Source organism: Brassica napus, chromosome C6 (assembly GCF_020379485.1).
Source record: "Brassica napus cultivar Da-Ae chromosome C6, Da-Ae, whole genome shotgun sequence".
NCBI lineage: Eukaryota > Viridiplantae > Streptophyta > Magnoliopsida > Brassicales > Brassicaceae > Brassica > Brassica napus.
Genome location: NC_063449.1, coordinates 36,397,021 through 36,412,373, shown reverse-complemented (window position 1 = coordinate 36,412,373; position 15,353 = coordinate 36,397,021). Strand labels below are relative to the sequence as shown.

General features: G+C 38.7%; 1 long non-coding RNA gene and 2 pseudogenes across 1 annotated transcript; 1 reads left to right on the top strand and 2 right to left on the bottom strand.

The window, feature by feature from the left end:
- Positions 1 to 47: 47 nt before the first annotated feature.
- On the bottom strand, positions 48 to 1,162 carry LOC106391925 (annotated as a pseudogene).
- Positions 1,163 to 9,308: 8,146 nt separating this feature from the next.
- On the bottom strand, positions 9,309 to 12,097 carry LOC106448521 (annotated as a pseudogene).
- Positions 12,098 to 12,189: 92 nt separating this feature from the next.
- LOC106449843 lies at positions 12,190 to 13,244 on the top strand. The gene is made up of 2 exons (XR_001289298.3): positions 12,190 to 12,933; positions 12,998 to 13,244. It is a non-coding gene; the product is annotated as an uncharacterized LOC106449843 (long non-coding RNA).
- Positions 13,245 to 15,353: the final 2,109 nt, after the last annotated feature.

Here is a 15,353-nt window from a genome sequence, read left to right as displayed (position 1 = left end):
CAAAAAAAGGTATGGCCGTGACCGGTTGTCTGGACCTTAGAGCATGATTATCCCTAGCGCCTCTAATGGAGCTCTTAATCATTTTTTTAGTAATAAATGTGTCTTAAGAACTTTACTTAAGATATCTCTAAATTTTTGTCCTCCAATGCAAGTATCTTATTTAGGGATTCTTAAAAAAACATGTTCTATTTTGGTTAGCTACAAACTACACAATTGGCATCAACACAAGTGTGTGGGGTTTTTTTGGCAAACCAGTGTCGTTGGCGGAGAGAGTGAAGGCCAAGCTTGTCAGTAATCTCAGCAGCGTTCATTGCGTTGGGAAGATTTAGCAAAGACAAGCAGAACCGCATCCCTCAACTCATCCTGCACAGGAAAAAAAAAACAATAACAAAGTCAAAACCAAATGGTGCACGCATATAAATCTATTAATTCTTATATATATTGGACCTCGTTCAATATCCTGTGAAGCTCGTCCCTGGCTTCAACAACACGGTCACGATCGTTGCTGTCAACAACAAAGATAAGTCCCTTCGTGTTCTGGAAGTAGTGTCTCCACAATGGACGGATCTGGATGACTAAAACAGAAACGATCAATAAAGATTTTGATAATAATAATTCTACGAACAGAGCAGAATTCAAAATGAAACAACATAGTCCATTAATATGGGAAATGTCAGCCAGAAAATGACATTTCTTTGAGAATGAATCAAAGTATGCTCGATATTCCAGCTGATTTGATTTAGCTTATCAAATGTAGAGTGTTGGTACACGAACAAAATTCACCAACACTGAACCTAATAAGCAAACCAAACCATCTTCGAAAAGACTAGCAAAAACAATAATACCTTGTCCTGACCCCCGACATCCCAGACGGTAAAGCTAATGTTCTTGTATTACACAGTTTCAACATTGAAACCTGCAAAAAATCAAACATGGAACTGTTTCATACAAAACAAAGTAAAAACATTTTTTAACAACATTACAACAAGATAACAATAGGAAGTTAACTTACCAATAGTTGGGATAGTGGTGACGTTCTCACCAAGTTTGAGCTTGTAGAGGATGGTCGTCTTACCAGCAGCATCGAGAGACCCACCATCAGAATTCTCATCTCTTTCTTCGCAAACAGCCTGCTGAACAGCTTCCCGAATGACAGACCCATGTTTTTTTTTCAAAACCTCTTCACACACACAAAAAGAGATTCGATCAATTTAAACTAAACAAGTAAAATATGATTACAAATTGCATCAGATCGAATCAGAATCTTAGTTCCCAATACAATATCTAATGACGGAGAATCATTGATCGATGGTTCGACAGACTCTGATCTAGAGAATCAACAAGAAAACACGTCTACTCGTTCGAAGAAATCGAAAGGAACACAACAGATCTGGGAAAATGACAGAGCCGAATGGATCCGGATCGCGACAGAGAAATGGGAATCGGAGCGATAGAGATGGAGAAGGAATAAACGTACCGAAGAAACAACGCTGCACGAGAGAGAGAGACACGTGTCCAATAGCAACGCTTCTTCCTGCGCTTAATTAAGCATCGACTCTTCTTTAATTAGCCATGGGCATAAAATCCGGAATCCGAAATCCCAACCGAATCCGAACCGAAAAACCCGACCCGTTATCCGATCCGAAACGTAAAAATACTCGAACGGGTCTTGTAGGATAGTACAAAAAATATCCGAACCCGAAGTGTTATTAACCGAACCCGAACGGGTAACCCGAAAAATCCGAAATTAATAGTCAATATAAATATTTTGAAATATATATAAGTATTCCAATTATTAAATTCAATATTTGTGGTAATATTATATATAATAATAAATATTAAAATTCTAATAAATGCTTTAAGTACACAATTAGTTATAAATAAGTATTTTATAATTTGTTCATTGAAATAAAAAGTCCACTCTTTATAAGAGAATACATATTATTTACAAATGATGTTTGTTTTCATGCTTGTTTTAACATTTTATTGTTATTTTATATGTGATAGATTAATTTTTATTTAATTTAGATGTTTTTCTTTATGTTTTACTTCAAAAATTTTGTTTTTTACTTTGGTTATATCCGAACCAAACCGATATAGCCCGAATACGTACGATATATGATTACTTTATGGGTTTTATGATGCAATACAATTTTGAACCGAACCCGAAGTGTTATTATCCGAACCTGATCCGTACTAATAAAATTTTAGTATGGGACCTAGAAGCGTAAACCCGAAAATCCGAAAATCCGAAAAACCCGACCCAAATGCCAACGGGTACCCAAACGCCCAGGCCTATCTTTAATTATGGGATTTTTCTTTATTTTTAAATCTAAAAAATATTAAGCACCCCTCTAAATATTTGTTTTTCACCATATTGTTTTCCTACTTGTCCTTCCTTCTCATCTCACAATACATGATTTTTTCTTGCGGTGATATGAAACATGTTAATGATAAGTATTTTATCATTTCTGGTTGTGTGTTGTTGTCTTTTGAATTTCTATGTTGCATGCAAATCATGCATAATAACAGACCAGCTATGCAGATGGACCGATTACGTGTGGAGAGATACCTCCTATTTTCATGCAGCTTTACTTCTCTAGTGGGTGTAAAGAAGATCAGTCAAATGGGCCAGAGTAAAACAGAAGAAGCAAAAGGCCCATCACAGAAAGAACAGAACAAGACAAAAGACAGAGCAACGGTTCAGAGAGGAGGAAGGAGCTCGAGTACGGAAAAGGAGGAGCTCCAACTTTGTAACAGATTTGATGCTCTGTGTGACTCACAGATGACAGCTGTGGTATAACGTTTAGATTGTCTTGTATGTTCTGTATAAAGGGTGATGATGGGTGTCTGTAATGAGGGTGGAAAATAAAGATAAAGTTCAGTAAAACCTCTCTAAGTTTCTATCTTTATCAGTGGGTAACATTTTCTTGTGACATAATTAATATGGTTGTTAGTCTAACGAGATTTACAAGGTTTACTACTTATTGATCCCTAGAGCTCGCCGTTATTTCAGCCCCTTGCTATCTCACGCAATTCAAGCCACTGGGATAGGAAATTTGACTCCCCAAATAAGTGAACTGTTGATATGCCTTGAATCTGGATGTTACATCTAGGCGATGGATGTTACATCACGTACATCATACCGACTCGGTTGCATCAAGAGCGTTGCATCAAGTTATTATGGATGTTACATCTGATCGTGGGCTTAGGCCCATGAGTCCATTTAGTCTAGGGTTTTAGATGCGTGATGTTACTATATATATCTTGTATTCGAAGTAACCCTAAACTTGCACTCTGTAAGCTCAATATCGTCTCCAATAATAAGATCTCTCTTTGCCCGTGGATGTAGCCCTAGGGGTGAACCACGTTAAATATCCGTGTCGTAGTTACATCGCTTTTATTCATCTGTTTTCGCATCTGTTTCTTCTCACAATTGTTACAACAAACTGGTATCAGAGCTTCGGGTTGTGATCTAGTGAGAAAATGTCTGGAATAAGAGCGAAGATCGACAAGTTTGATGGGAGAAATAGCTTCAGTCTTTGGCAGATTAAGATGCAGGCGTTGTTGAAGCAACAAGGCATTTGAGGACCATTGTCAGAGAAGAAATCTGAAGCAGCTGATTTGGAGACTCTAGAAGAGAAGGCGTTCTCAACAATTTTGTTGTGTCTAGCAGACGAGATCATCATCGAAGTGTCGGATGAGAAAACTGCTGCTAGTTTGTGGCAGAAGTTGGAGAGCTTGTACATGACAAAATCTCTAACGAACAAGCTACTTCTGAAGCAACGCCTCTTTGCCTTGCGTATGCAAGAAGGTATTGAGCTTCGCGACCATCTTGACAAGCTGAATTCGATATTAATGGAGCTGTGTAACATCGATGTTAAGGTGGAGGATGAAGACGCGGCACTAATCCTGTTGGTATCTCTGCCGAACTCCTTCGAGAACTTCGTGCAATCGTTCATTGTTGGCAAAGATACAGTGAAACTGGAAGAAGTTAGGTCGGCGCTTCATAGTCGGGAATTGCGCCATAAGGCATCCAGCTCAGGGACAGACAATCAAGCATCAGGGTTGTTTGTCAGTGGTGTGAAGGGACATCAGAACAGAAGGACTTCGAAAGATAGGAAGTCGTTTCCAAGAGGTCCTAAAGCATCTGATATTTGCAACTATTGCAAAGAGAAGGGACATTGGAAATCAGACTGTCCCAAGATGAAGGAGCAGCAGTTTGGGTCTGTTGCAGTAGCCGAGGATGAAACCAAGTCTGACGATGACATCACTCTTGTTGTGCACGGACACACATACTCTTCTAATGTGTGGGTTCTTGATACGGGAGCATCCTACCATATGACACCGAGGAGAGAGTGGTTTTCAGAGTACACAGAGGTACTTGACAACAAGATTAAGATGGCAAACGACTTTGCCTGCAAGATTGTTGGGATCGGCTCAATCAAGCTCATGACACATGATGGTAGATTCTGCACATTGAACAAGGTTAGGCATGTTCCATCAATGACGAAGAATTTGATATCCGTGAGTCTTCTGGACAGCAGAGGGTTCAAATATTCGGGTGGCGATGGAGTTCTGAATGTCTACAGGGGTTCTGATGTGATTCTGAAGGGTTTCATGAACGGTACTCTGTATTTGCTGAAGGGTACAACAATTACCGGTTCAGCAAATGTTGCATCGCCAGAGATCCCAGAGAAAGATATGACTAAGCTATGGCATATGAGGCTTGGACATATGGGTGAGCGTGGGATGCAACATCTGTCGAAGCAAGATATGCTTCATTCTGATATTGGTTTGGAACTCTGCTCGGAAGAGTTCAAACAGTTTTGTAAGGATGCAACATCTGCCAAGCATCTTACAGATAGGGGAACACCACAGCGGGATGATGTTACAAAATGGATAAACCAGATAATGCTACAGAGAGCGATGTGCATGCTCTCGAGTGTTGGTTTGGAGAAGCGGTTTTGGGCTGAAGCTGTCAACACGGCTTGCTACTTGATAAATTTTGGTTCCCACACAGACATCGAGTGCAAGATACCTTCTGAGGTGTGGTCAGGTAGATCTGCTAAATATTCACTTTTAAGAGTGTGTATGGGCTACGGTGATGGAGTCAAGAGATACATGGTCTGGTCTCCATCAGAAAACCAAATGGTTCTAAGCAGGAATGGTGTCTTCGATGAAGCATTTATGGTTAGAAGCTCAGGGTCCAGTTCAGAAGCAGAAAAGGGTAGCACTGATAAACAGGTGGAGCTGCAAGATGATCATGAAGTGATCGATGTGCAGGCACACACAGAAAATCAAGAGGAGCGTGTAGAAGATGTTTAGTTGGAGTCTACGAAGATTCAACCGCTTGATGTTACAGAGCGTAGCATTGTGAAAGATCGACCAAGAAGGGTTGATGTCAGGCCACCAGAGAGATATCACTTTGATGATATGGTGGGTTATGCACTTCAGGTTGCAGAGGAAGTGGATGTGTCATCCACTTACATGAAAGCTGTTTCTAGTCCCGAGTCTGAGAAACGGCATGTTGCAACGAGAGACATGGAGTCTCATCAGAAGAATCATACATGGGATCTGGTCACATTACCATCGGGGAGGAGGGATGTTACATACAAGTGGGTCTTCAAGATAAAGGTTGAAGCATCATCGGCAGAAAGAGTTAAGTATAAAGCTCGGATTGTTGCAAGAGGGTTCAGTCAGAGAGAGGGAGTAGACTACAATGAGATGTTCTCACTTGTGGTCAGAGATACTTTCATCAGAGTGTTGCTAGCACTGGTAGCACGTCAGGACTTGGAGCTTAAGCAATTTGATGTGAAGATAGTGTTTTTTCATGGAGAGCTAGAGGAGATATACATGACTCAGCCAGATGGTTATCGAGTTCCTGAAAAGGATGACTATGTGTGTACGCTTCAGAAGTCACTTTGTGGATTTAAGCAGTCTCTCAGAGGATGGTACAAGAGATTCAGCAGCTATATAATCAAGTTGGGCTACATCAGAAGTCCTTATGATTGGTGTGTCTATGTGAGCAAGTTGAAGGATGCGACGTTCATCTATTTGGTGCTCTACGTGGATGACATGTTGATAGCTGAAGAAAAGATGTGTGACATCGAGAAGCTGGAGCTTATGAGTTCTAAAGTTGAGATGAAGGATTTGGGTACAGCAATGAAGATTCTAGGGATGGAGATCTTCAGAGATAGGGAGAAGGAGTTGTTCTTGTCACAGAAGGCCTACATTAATGAGGTGTTGACAAGGTTCGTGATGTCTTCAGATGAACCTATCAGTATTCTGTGCACTGCAAATGTTCATCTCACCAAGTATATGGTTTAGCCCGTTGGGGCATCATGCCCGTCGGGGCATCTGGTCTGCAAGGACATTTGGTCCGCAAGGATATCTGGTTCGCTGGGACATCCGGCCCGTTGGGGCGTGTAGTCCGTTGGGACATCTGGTCTGTTGGGACATCCGGCCCGTTGGGGCATCTGGTCCGCATGGACATCTGGTCCGCAAGGACATCTGGCCCGTTGGGGCATCTGGTCTGCAAGGAAATTTGGTCCGCAAGGATATCTGGTTCGTTGGGACATCCGGCCCGTTGGGGCTGTAGTCCGTTGGGACATCTAGTCCATTGGGACATCTAGTCTGTTGGGACATCCGGCTGATGACGAACGTCTGGCTCTATTTGAGCATCTGGCCGTTAAAGGGCGTCTGGTTCGTCATAGCAACACATCTGGTCCGAAGGGACATCTGAGGCAAAGAGAGCGATGGTACATTTGGCGTTGAAGAACGCATTTGGTACATTTGGCGTTAATGGCGCATCTGGCACTTGAAAGTGCATCTTGTACATCTGGCGCTGATGGCGCATCTGGTACATCTGGCGCAGAGAAACGCATCTGGTACATCTGGCACTTGAAGGTGCATCTGGTACATCTATTATTGGGAGGATTCAAGTCAAGGTGGAGATTTGTTGATATGCCTTGAATCTGGATGTTACATCTAGGCGATGGATGTTACATCACGTACATCATACCGACTCGGTTGCATCAAGAGCGTTGCATCAAGTTATTATGGATGTTACATCTGATCGTGGGCTTAGGCCCATGAGTCCATTTAGTCTAGGGTTTTAGATGCGTGATGTTACTATATATATCTTGTATTCGAAGTAACCCTAAACTTGCACTCTGTAAGCTCAATATCGTCTCCAATAATAAGATCTCTCTTTGCCCGTGGATGTAGCCCTAGGGGTGAACCACGTTAAATATCCGTGTCGTAGTTACATCGCTTTTATTCATCTGTTTCCGTATCTGTTTCTTCTCACAATTGTTACAACATGAACTTTGTATACATTATCTTGGTATATATGTATCTTTCTAGTAACTCTTCTGATACTCTCTTTGAGGTTGCTATCTTGTTTCTCGTTGTTGTGTGAAGCAGTTTTTGTTAATCGCCTACATGTCCTTAGTTTAAGGTAGTCCCTTAATTTGGCATAATGGAATCTATTTAAATGTCTAAAACTCTGATATAAATTTGCAAATGGTTTGAGCTGCTGAAGGGCCTCAGAAAGAGCTTGGTCAACTTGGTGTCTTGGTGAGCTGCAAGCGCTCTTCCATAGTCTGCACGTGTAGAACTGGTTGGACCCGATGTTCCACAACATATGTGAGTCGTACATGTCAAAAACTCGTTAATATCTTCGACTGTTATGGTATAGCACACTCTCCAGCTACTCATTGAAACATTGTAGCTAGTTGTTTTTTTTTATACACTGGCACCAGGCTGATGAATCGTTATCTATATCTTCTCTTGTTGAACAGGGACGGAGAGATGACCTCCCTTTAATTTGCAGCTATGCACCTTGCATGGAAGAAGACTGTGAATATACATATATTACATAGGGCACCTGATTTTTATTCATTTGAGCCATGTGTGTAAAAACACTTTAGGATTTGATAAAGAGATCAAAGTTCCAGCGGTATTCTCTGATTACTGTGGAGAAGCTTGTCATCTTGCGGCTTGTTGCGTTAAAACTACCACAGAAAAACTTTATCATTACCTGTTCAAATCTCTGTTTTTTGTTATGCGGGTTGATGTCAGATTATTATAAATGAGGATAATGCAATGAAGGGTGGATATGTCCTGCCATATGGTCAGACTTGTGTCTCATCAAAACCGTATAAAGAGAACAAAGAGTCGACACATGTACCATATAATGAAGTTGCAAGAGGACAAAAGCATCTTTCTTTTCATTTCTTACAAATCAATTGGAGCCACTATACACATACACTAATCTCCAATTTTCCAATCAACCTTTGTTGGATGCATAGATTATCTGATAATATTTGCTTATATGTTTCTTAAGAATTGAAGTATCTTCAAAACCATATGGTATAGAATGATAATGTATCCCTGAAATGCAGAGTCCGTTAAATCCATTCAGACAGCCACTGGCTGGTTATCCCTTGCTACCCAAACTGCATCATCCTTACTAAGTAAACTCACAAACATTGTTGATCTAGAATTGGTCCATGGACTAACATTTTAGGCACGAAATGATTGTTATCTATACAATGATGGTAGAACATGTCACATCACACGATTTGTTGGTGGTTGTAGTTATTTATGTGGATAAGGACCAGCAGCAACTACATACTATCATCACTGTAGTCATTTAATTCTTAGGTGAACTTTTATCATCTCATCATGTAATAATGTTTCTAGTGAAAAAAATGCCATTATTATATATGACTAGATATGTCACTATAAATCTCATACACTGGCCAATTAATATTCGTCATACACTAGACAAGAGTCGACATACCATTTCCCTGTCCGATATCATGTGCTAAACTTTGATTCATGGGAAGAGACAGCTGAGTTGGGAACATGTAAGGTTTTGATTAGTTCTCTCCTTGTAAAGTGATGAGAACGAGAAGGTGAGACATTTGTTAGCATTAGTGGTTTAACATTGAAGGATAGTTCAAATCCACAACTAGCTTTGCTTCCTTTACATCCTGATATTCAGATGGATCGATACTGGAGACAATAACTAACCACCTCCCTTGATGCTCACTTGGTATTTCTCTATCTCTGATTTTCTTAAAGATCCATGCATGATATCATCATGGCAATACACAAGTGACATTGGAATTTCAGGTAATTTCTGTCATGTCTATATGTGGACTCGTGTACAACCTGCATATGCTGCTAATATGTGGAACGATGCACTCAATAAACAGCTCGTTACTCAGGTATAAACCATTTATTTTGCTTGTGAGTAAGATATAGAGAGGGTACATAATAAGTTAATGTCTCACAGGAATTGGATTTGTATGGGATTCTTGAAGAAACAATGAGGCGTGAAATGTCATTTGATGAGCTACTTACCATCCGTGAACAGGACGAGTAACAACAACACGTGTTGCTTTCATCCTTGCAATGTACAAAACCACTGGTGCATTCGGCCCTCTCGCTGATCACATTCAAGGTCCTCTTAAGTGTTAGGAAAAATTATTCAACCTGTTTGTCTCTGTATCTCAACTTGTGTTTTGTCTACTTCATGTTTACTTATTTATCAAGCTTTACCTTTTTAGTTATAAGGGAAGAAAACCACGTTTTAGAACAAATCTATGTAATTATGTGATGATATTTTATAATATATAATATTGGTTAAAATATATATACTAACAAGCAACAAAATCTCTAGTGATGATTCTGATTTACGATAGTTCACTCATGCGTTGTACTCTTGTTTTTTTTAATTGAATGTTAAATTCATTCAAGGACAAAAAAACCTGGTTTACATCAGAGTGTGACTTCTGTTTGATTTGCTTTACAAAAAGAAATTAAACTAAATCTCTTTCTGTTGTTGTTCTCTTGTTTGAAGTGCAAAGTTAAGAAATAAAAGAGTGATAGTAAAGGATACTGCATTAAAGAGTATAATTAAAACCTTGAAAACGAAATACATAGAAAAAGAAGAGCATATAATAGGCGAACTGAGGAATAGGAAAGTGAAATTAGAAATAATTGTTGCAGAATCTGAAAACCATAAGAGATAATCCTCAAAAACATAAGCAATTTCACTAGGTTTCTTTTAGGAAATTTTATTGGGGAGAGTTTAAGAGCATGATTAATGGGGGTGCTTAGAGGGGTGTTTAGCAAAAAATTAATATAATAGCGGGTGGGACCCACACAAAAACTAAGTACCTGTGCTTATTCTGCTTAATTAAGCACCGGTGTTAGCACTGTTTTGCGGGCCCCACTGAAATGTGGCGGTCCGCGATTGGTTCGTTTTTAATTTTTTTTTTTTTAATCAGAAAAAAAACCAAAAAAAAAAAAAATTAAGCACCCATTTGGGGTGCTAGGGTTAATGGTGCTCTAAGCTTCTTCCTTTGGTTTCTTGACGAGCAAGTATGAGAGGCCTTTGGTCAATGCAGATGAGGAGATTAAGGAAGCTCTAAGAATGCTAATGAGCTGCAAGGTAAGCAAGTTGAAGATAAAAACAGTTAAAACTGAGGAAAGATGGATATAACAAAAAACAAAAAGTAAAAGAAAGTTACCTCAACTTTGGAAATGTTAATCTGGTACTTCTCAAGATCACTGATGTCTACCTGCAACTTCTTTAACAAGCCAATGGTTGAAGATGTATTCATTGGTGTTATAGTAAGATCATTAGACACGATGAACTTTGTATTTTTCTTCATAAATCCAATCCCATATCCTGATGAAGTTCCAGACTTGATTTTTGGATTACTTGGATACAGACTCACAGCTTTTTCACCTGCGATCGGCAACCTAGAAATTGACCTGGCCACTTTGCAACTCGAATAAGAGTTACAGATCAAACATTCATACGTTGTTGATTGGTAACCATAGTCGAGCAGATTATTGTTAGAGCAACTGTAAAAGCTAGGAAGAAGTAAGCTTTTGGAAGCTGCTCCTCTACAAGGACTTGTACACAAATTCCCAACACATCCCAACATGGTATTGTCGTTAGCCAATGAGCAAGCCAACTCAAGAGGGTGAACCAGAAAGCTGAGAAGAGAATCAACAAAGTCTCCATTGCACTCAGCATAAAGAATCTCCCTATCAAGCTTTCTAGAATAAACTTCCACGGAACATACTTTAACATTTTTCGGCGCAGGTGGAGACAACATTCTGAGATTCCTTGTCATGCAAGTTTTTTTAAGGAACGTGCATGTCAAGGCAGCTTCTGAAGTGAATAAACATCCTAGTAGAGTCCGCACCTGTGTATCCATAGAAGATAACTAAGAGTTATAAACATGCGTGAGATAATGAGAAAGAAAAAAAAAACAAAGAGCTATAACATGAGCGGAACATTGAACAAAATAAATAAATAAATAAAGCTAATAAAGTACCTCTTCGAACCCTACATCAATTAGGGTTTCCTGCAGATCACTAAAGCCAGCGTACCCTCGATCATTAAGAACTTTCATGAGAACACCAAAAGAGTTTGATGTCACTTTCAAATCATCAGTGACAATGAATGAGGATCTGCAATTGATAAACACTCCATCTTCGTTATTTCCTATCAGTTTTTCAACTTGCTCTTCTTCAGGGACCTGAATTTGAGAGGTCATCAAAGCTCCACAGCTACATCTTGTGTACTTAAAGTTGCTGTATGCACTGTGTCCATATGAATCACTCTTGAAAAAACTTGGGCACACGAAGAACTTGGAGGGATTAGTAGAACTCATGTTCATCTTGAGCCTTTTGCGATGCATATCCTTAGTACTCCTCAGGTCCGTCAACATACTCTTGCAGGCTTCGGTCTCAAAATGACCGATGTCCATATCTTCAACACTTTTGTTAAGATTTTTATAACATTCTAGTACTGTCTTTATGATTCTTCAGCAATCTAGCAATGTTTCCCATTGGGATAGTCAAGAGACTGAGAAGCACATCAACAAAATCCTGCTCAGCTTCTGCCAAAACAACTTTGTTTCTCCTCTCATCAATGAGAAGTTTCAATCTAAACTTTACACTATTTAGCCATTAGAGATTAGAGATCCAAAGAAAACGAGTAGAAATGAAAATGAGGAAGAGAAGTTATTTGAGACTTTTAGGTAACACGCTTTGAGTAACTCATGAAGATTAAGCCTCTATATATTTGAGAACCAGAGGTTATGAATCTCAAGAGGCTTCTTGTCAAAGAGTAAATGAAAATACTGAACCTCTGGAGTCGTAACGTTTTTGAATATGGAATACAAATCCCAAATAAATTAATCTGATTAGAGTGCGTATTCCCATTCAATGCATCTCCTTAAGAAGTATAACCCCTTGGATCCAATCTATCTATCTATATATATAAAGTTGGATTGTCTCTCTCCTCATGCATCCACGTCAGCAAGGAAGGAGAGACATTTTTAGACATGTGGCAAGTGAATAATTCTGTGTTTTCGTTTGATTTCTTCCTTTGGTGTGCTGGGCTTTTCTTTGGTCATTTCTAAAAAAATTGTAGATTTTTGGAGATTGGCTTTTTGCTAAAGGTTATGTTCAGGCCCAGCAAGTAGGGTTGGGTCGTCTTCCTATCTTCGACATTCATAGCTCTGCTCGCTTAACGAATCACTGTAACGTCTCATGATAGCATTAAAACATATTTTAATCTGATCTTTAACGTGATTGCCCCATTATTTCATCTCTCAAGCATTCAATCAACCTCATCATCTCCCATAGTAACCGACGGAAGCTCGGACTATAAATCTCCAATCTCCAGCGATGAACAACACAGAATCAACCAAATCAAGAAGAACAGTCTCTGCTAATTACCACGACCGTCTCCTATAAACTGCTAATAAAAGACATATATCTGCTAATTCATATCTTGTATTCTATTTTAGCCAGGCTGTTGTCATCCCACTTCTTCGTTTCTCATAGGAGCGTAATGTGAAGAAAGGAGGTGATTCTCTGCTACTGGAAGATAAGGTAATTGATATAGTGATCATGTTCTGGTATTACTACCCATGATTAAATTCACACCCATATACAGTGTCTCCAATAGGGCATAAAGATGCATACAAGATTTTGAGTGCGCAAGGAAAGCAAAATTGGTTGAAATCTCATCATAGCACGTACAAAATTTTAGTGGGGAATCTGATGACAACTTGCTAGAGACGGTTATTTAAGAAGCTTTGTTGACTCTTCTACCAATAATAATGTAACTATTTCTCTTTTTTTGTAAAACTTCTTTTTGTAACACCAATTATTTTTCATTTATCTCAGTCTTTCTCTGTGTATTTGAAACGATGATGAAGTCTACAAGGCACAGTGAGACATAGGATTTACTCGCTCTGTGCCCAAACTACATCCAGATGTTCTAGAACTATTTAGTTCCATGAAACTATGATGAAGTCTACAAGACACAGTAGATCTGTCGTAGAGAAGCCTTTGACTGCTTCTTTGCAGCTCCATTTTTATTTTACATTGCTTTAGTCTCTTTAGTTTGCATCACCATTTACAAGTTTGTGTCTTCACCAAATTTTAAGCTGCCAAAATATTTTCAAGATTCTATGTTCTTTATTTTGTCAGCTCAACATTTTCTGATTCTTGGCTCTGTCATGGATGTCCATGATTGTTCTAAGTATTATTATTATTAACAAGATCTGTTTGTAACTCAATTTTCATTTGTTTTGTTTTTAAATTGTACTCTATACCTATGGTGTCATGCTTGTGTTCGACACTGCAAAGTGCTTATGGTATTAGAATGACTGTTCTTTGATGATGAGATATTTTTTAACAGGAGTCCCATTATCTCTATTAGTTAAGTTGGAACTTGGATAGTGAACCATATGGAAAAAAACCCAACGAAGCTTTCACTGTTGTTATATAACTTCAAGTGTCTGACATATTTAAATACCAAAAGTTCAAAACTAATTCAGCCGAGCATAAGAGATTCAAAGATGCAACATCTCACATGCCTATATTATAGGGTTTTTTTTTAATTTCGAATAATATAGTATTTTCTTGGCCTTCACATGAATTGAACAAATGTTCTTTCGTAACGATCAACGTTGAATGCCGCTCCTGTAACGTATGAGGCTATTATTTAATCAGCCTAATTAACAATATCATTTAATCCACTAGAAGGAAGGATTGGACCGCAGATTACTGTAAATTTCATTAAGAATCTGAAATGCTTTTAGGATTTAATGTTTCTTTGTGGGACTGCTCACTCTGCTGTATAAGCTTTTAGTGAGAGGTCTTTTGGTTATTGTGATTTTAGCCATGGCTCGGTTAGGGTGTACCGGTTTATGTTTGTTGTAATTTGAGCTGTTATAGTTTAGCATAAGAAGCTTAAAACCTTTATCATTTCTATGATACGAAAATAAAATATGTTTGCTCTGAAACAGTAAACTAAATGTCATTTTAGTGATAAGGTTTGCTCATAAAAAGACAAGAGCATTCTTTCATCATCGCTTATGAAGTTACAAAAGTGAAATGTGTTACAAGTATGAATTTGATTTGGCATCTAAAGCTTCTCTTCCTCTCTCTCTATCTTTATCACCACCGTAGGTTGCCGGCATCCACTTTCTCCTCATGGCTTACTGATCATCGGGACCAGCGAGGAGAATTACCACATCAGTCTCTATGGAAACTGTTGAAGAAGTATGGTCACGTAATGCTACTGAAATTAACAATTATAATTTCCTCCCCTGAAACAGAAAAACAAGTTCTTAGAGATCATGACCTCTATTGTTGTAGCAGTCCAAGTGTATATATTCATAACTCCAGTTATTTTTCTTCCTTTGATTCTTAGTTAGTTCTTGACTTTCTTCAGAAAGGTATACTAAAAAGGCTTACTTTTACAATACTTCCCCTCCCACTCCTCCAACGTTACAGATCAAATCTACAACTATAAATTACTTTTACAGAACTCATCACTCTCTCTAAAACCATCTCCATTTGTTTCTCTCTATTTACATTAGTTGAAGTTGTTGGGGTACTTAGGAAAGCTTAGTATAGATAAATATATAAATAAGTAACGTTAAGGAAATTATATTATTTTCTTGGAAGAAATTATCGTCAAACTATATGACATTGTTAATATTATTTTGCTAATTTGTCACAATTGGCTTCGTTCAGTTATGATGTATTATTGCAAAAGGACTCAGCTAAAAAGACGAGGAGGCTAACCTTTCAATTTCCATCGAACATAGAGATTTGCTGCAACTTTAAAAGCTGGATTTAGTCCACCGTTTGGTCTGCTCCGTAAATGCTTTGACCTTTCTAGCTGTTGCTGACGCAACTACTCTGCTTTTTTCGTTCCTGGTTTTGTTACCTTAAGAGTTTAGGGTAACCATGTATGTAGTTTTGTCATGGAATCACTTGGAATGGTTTCAAATGCA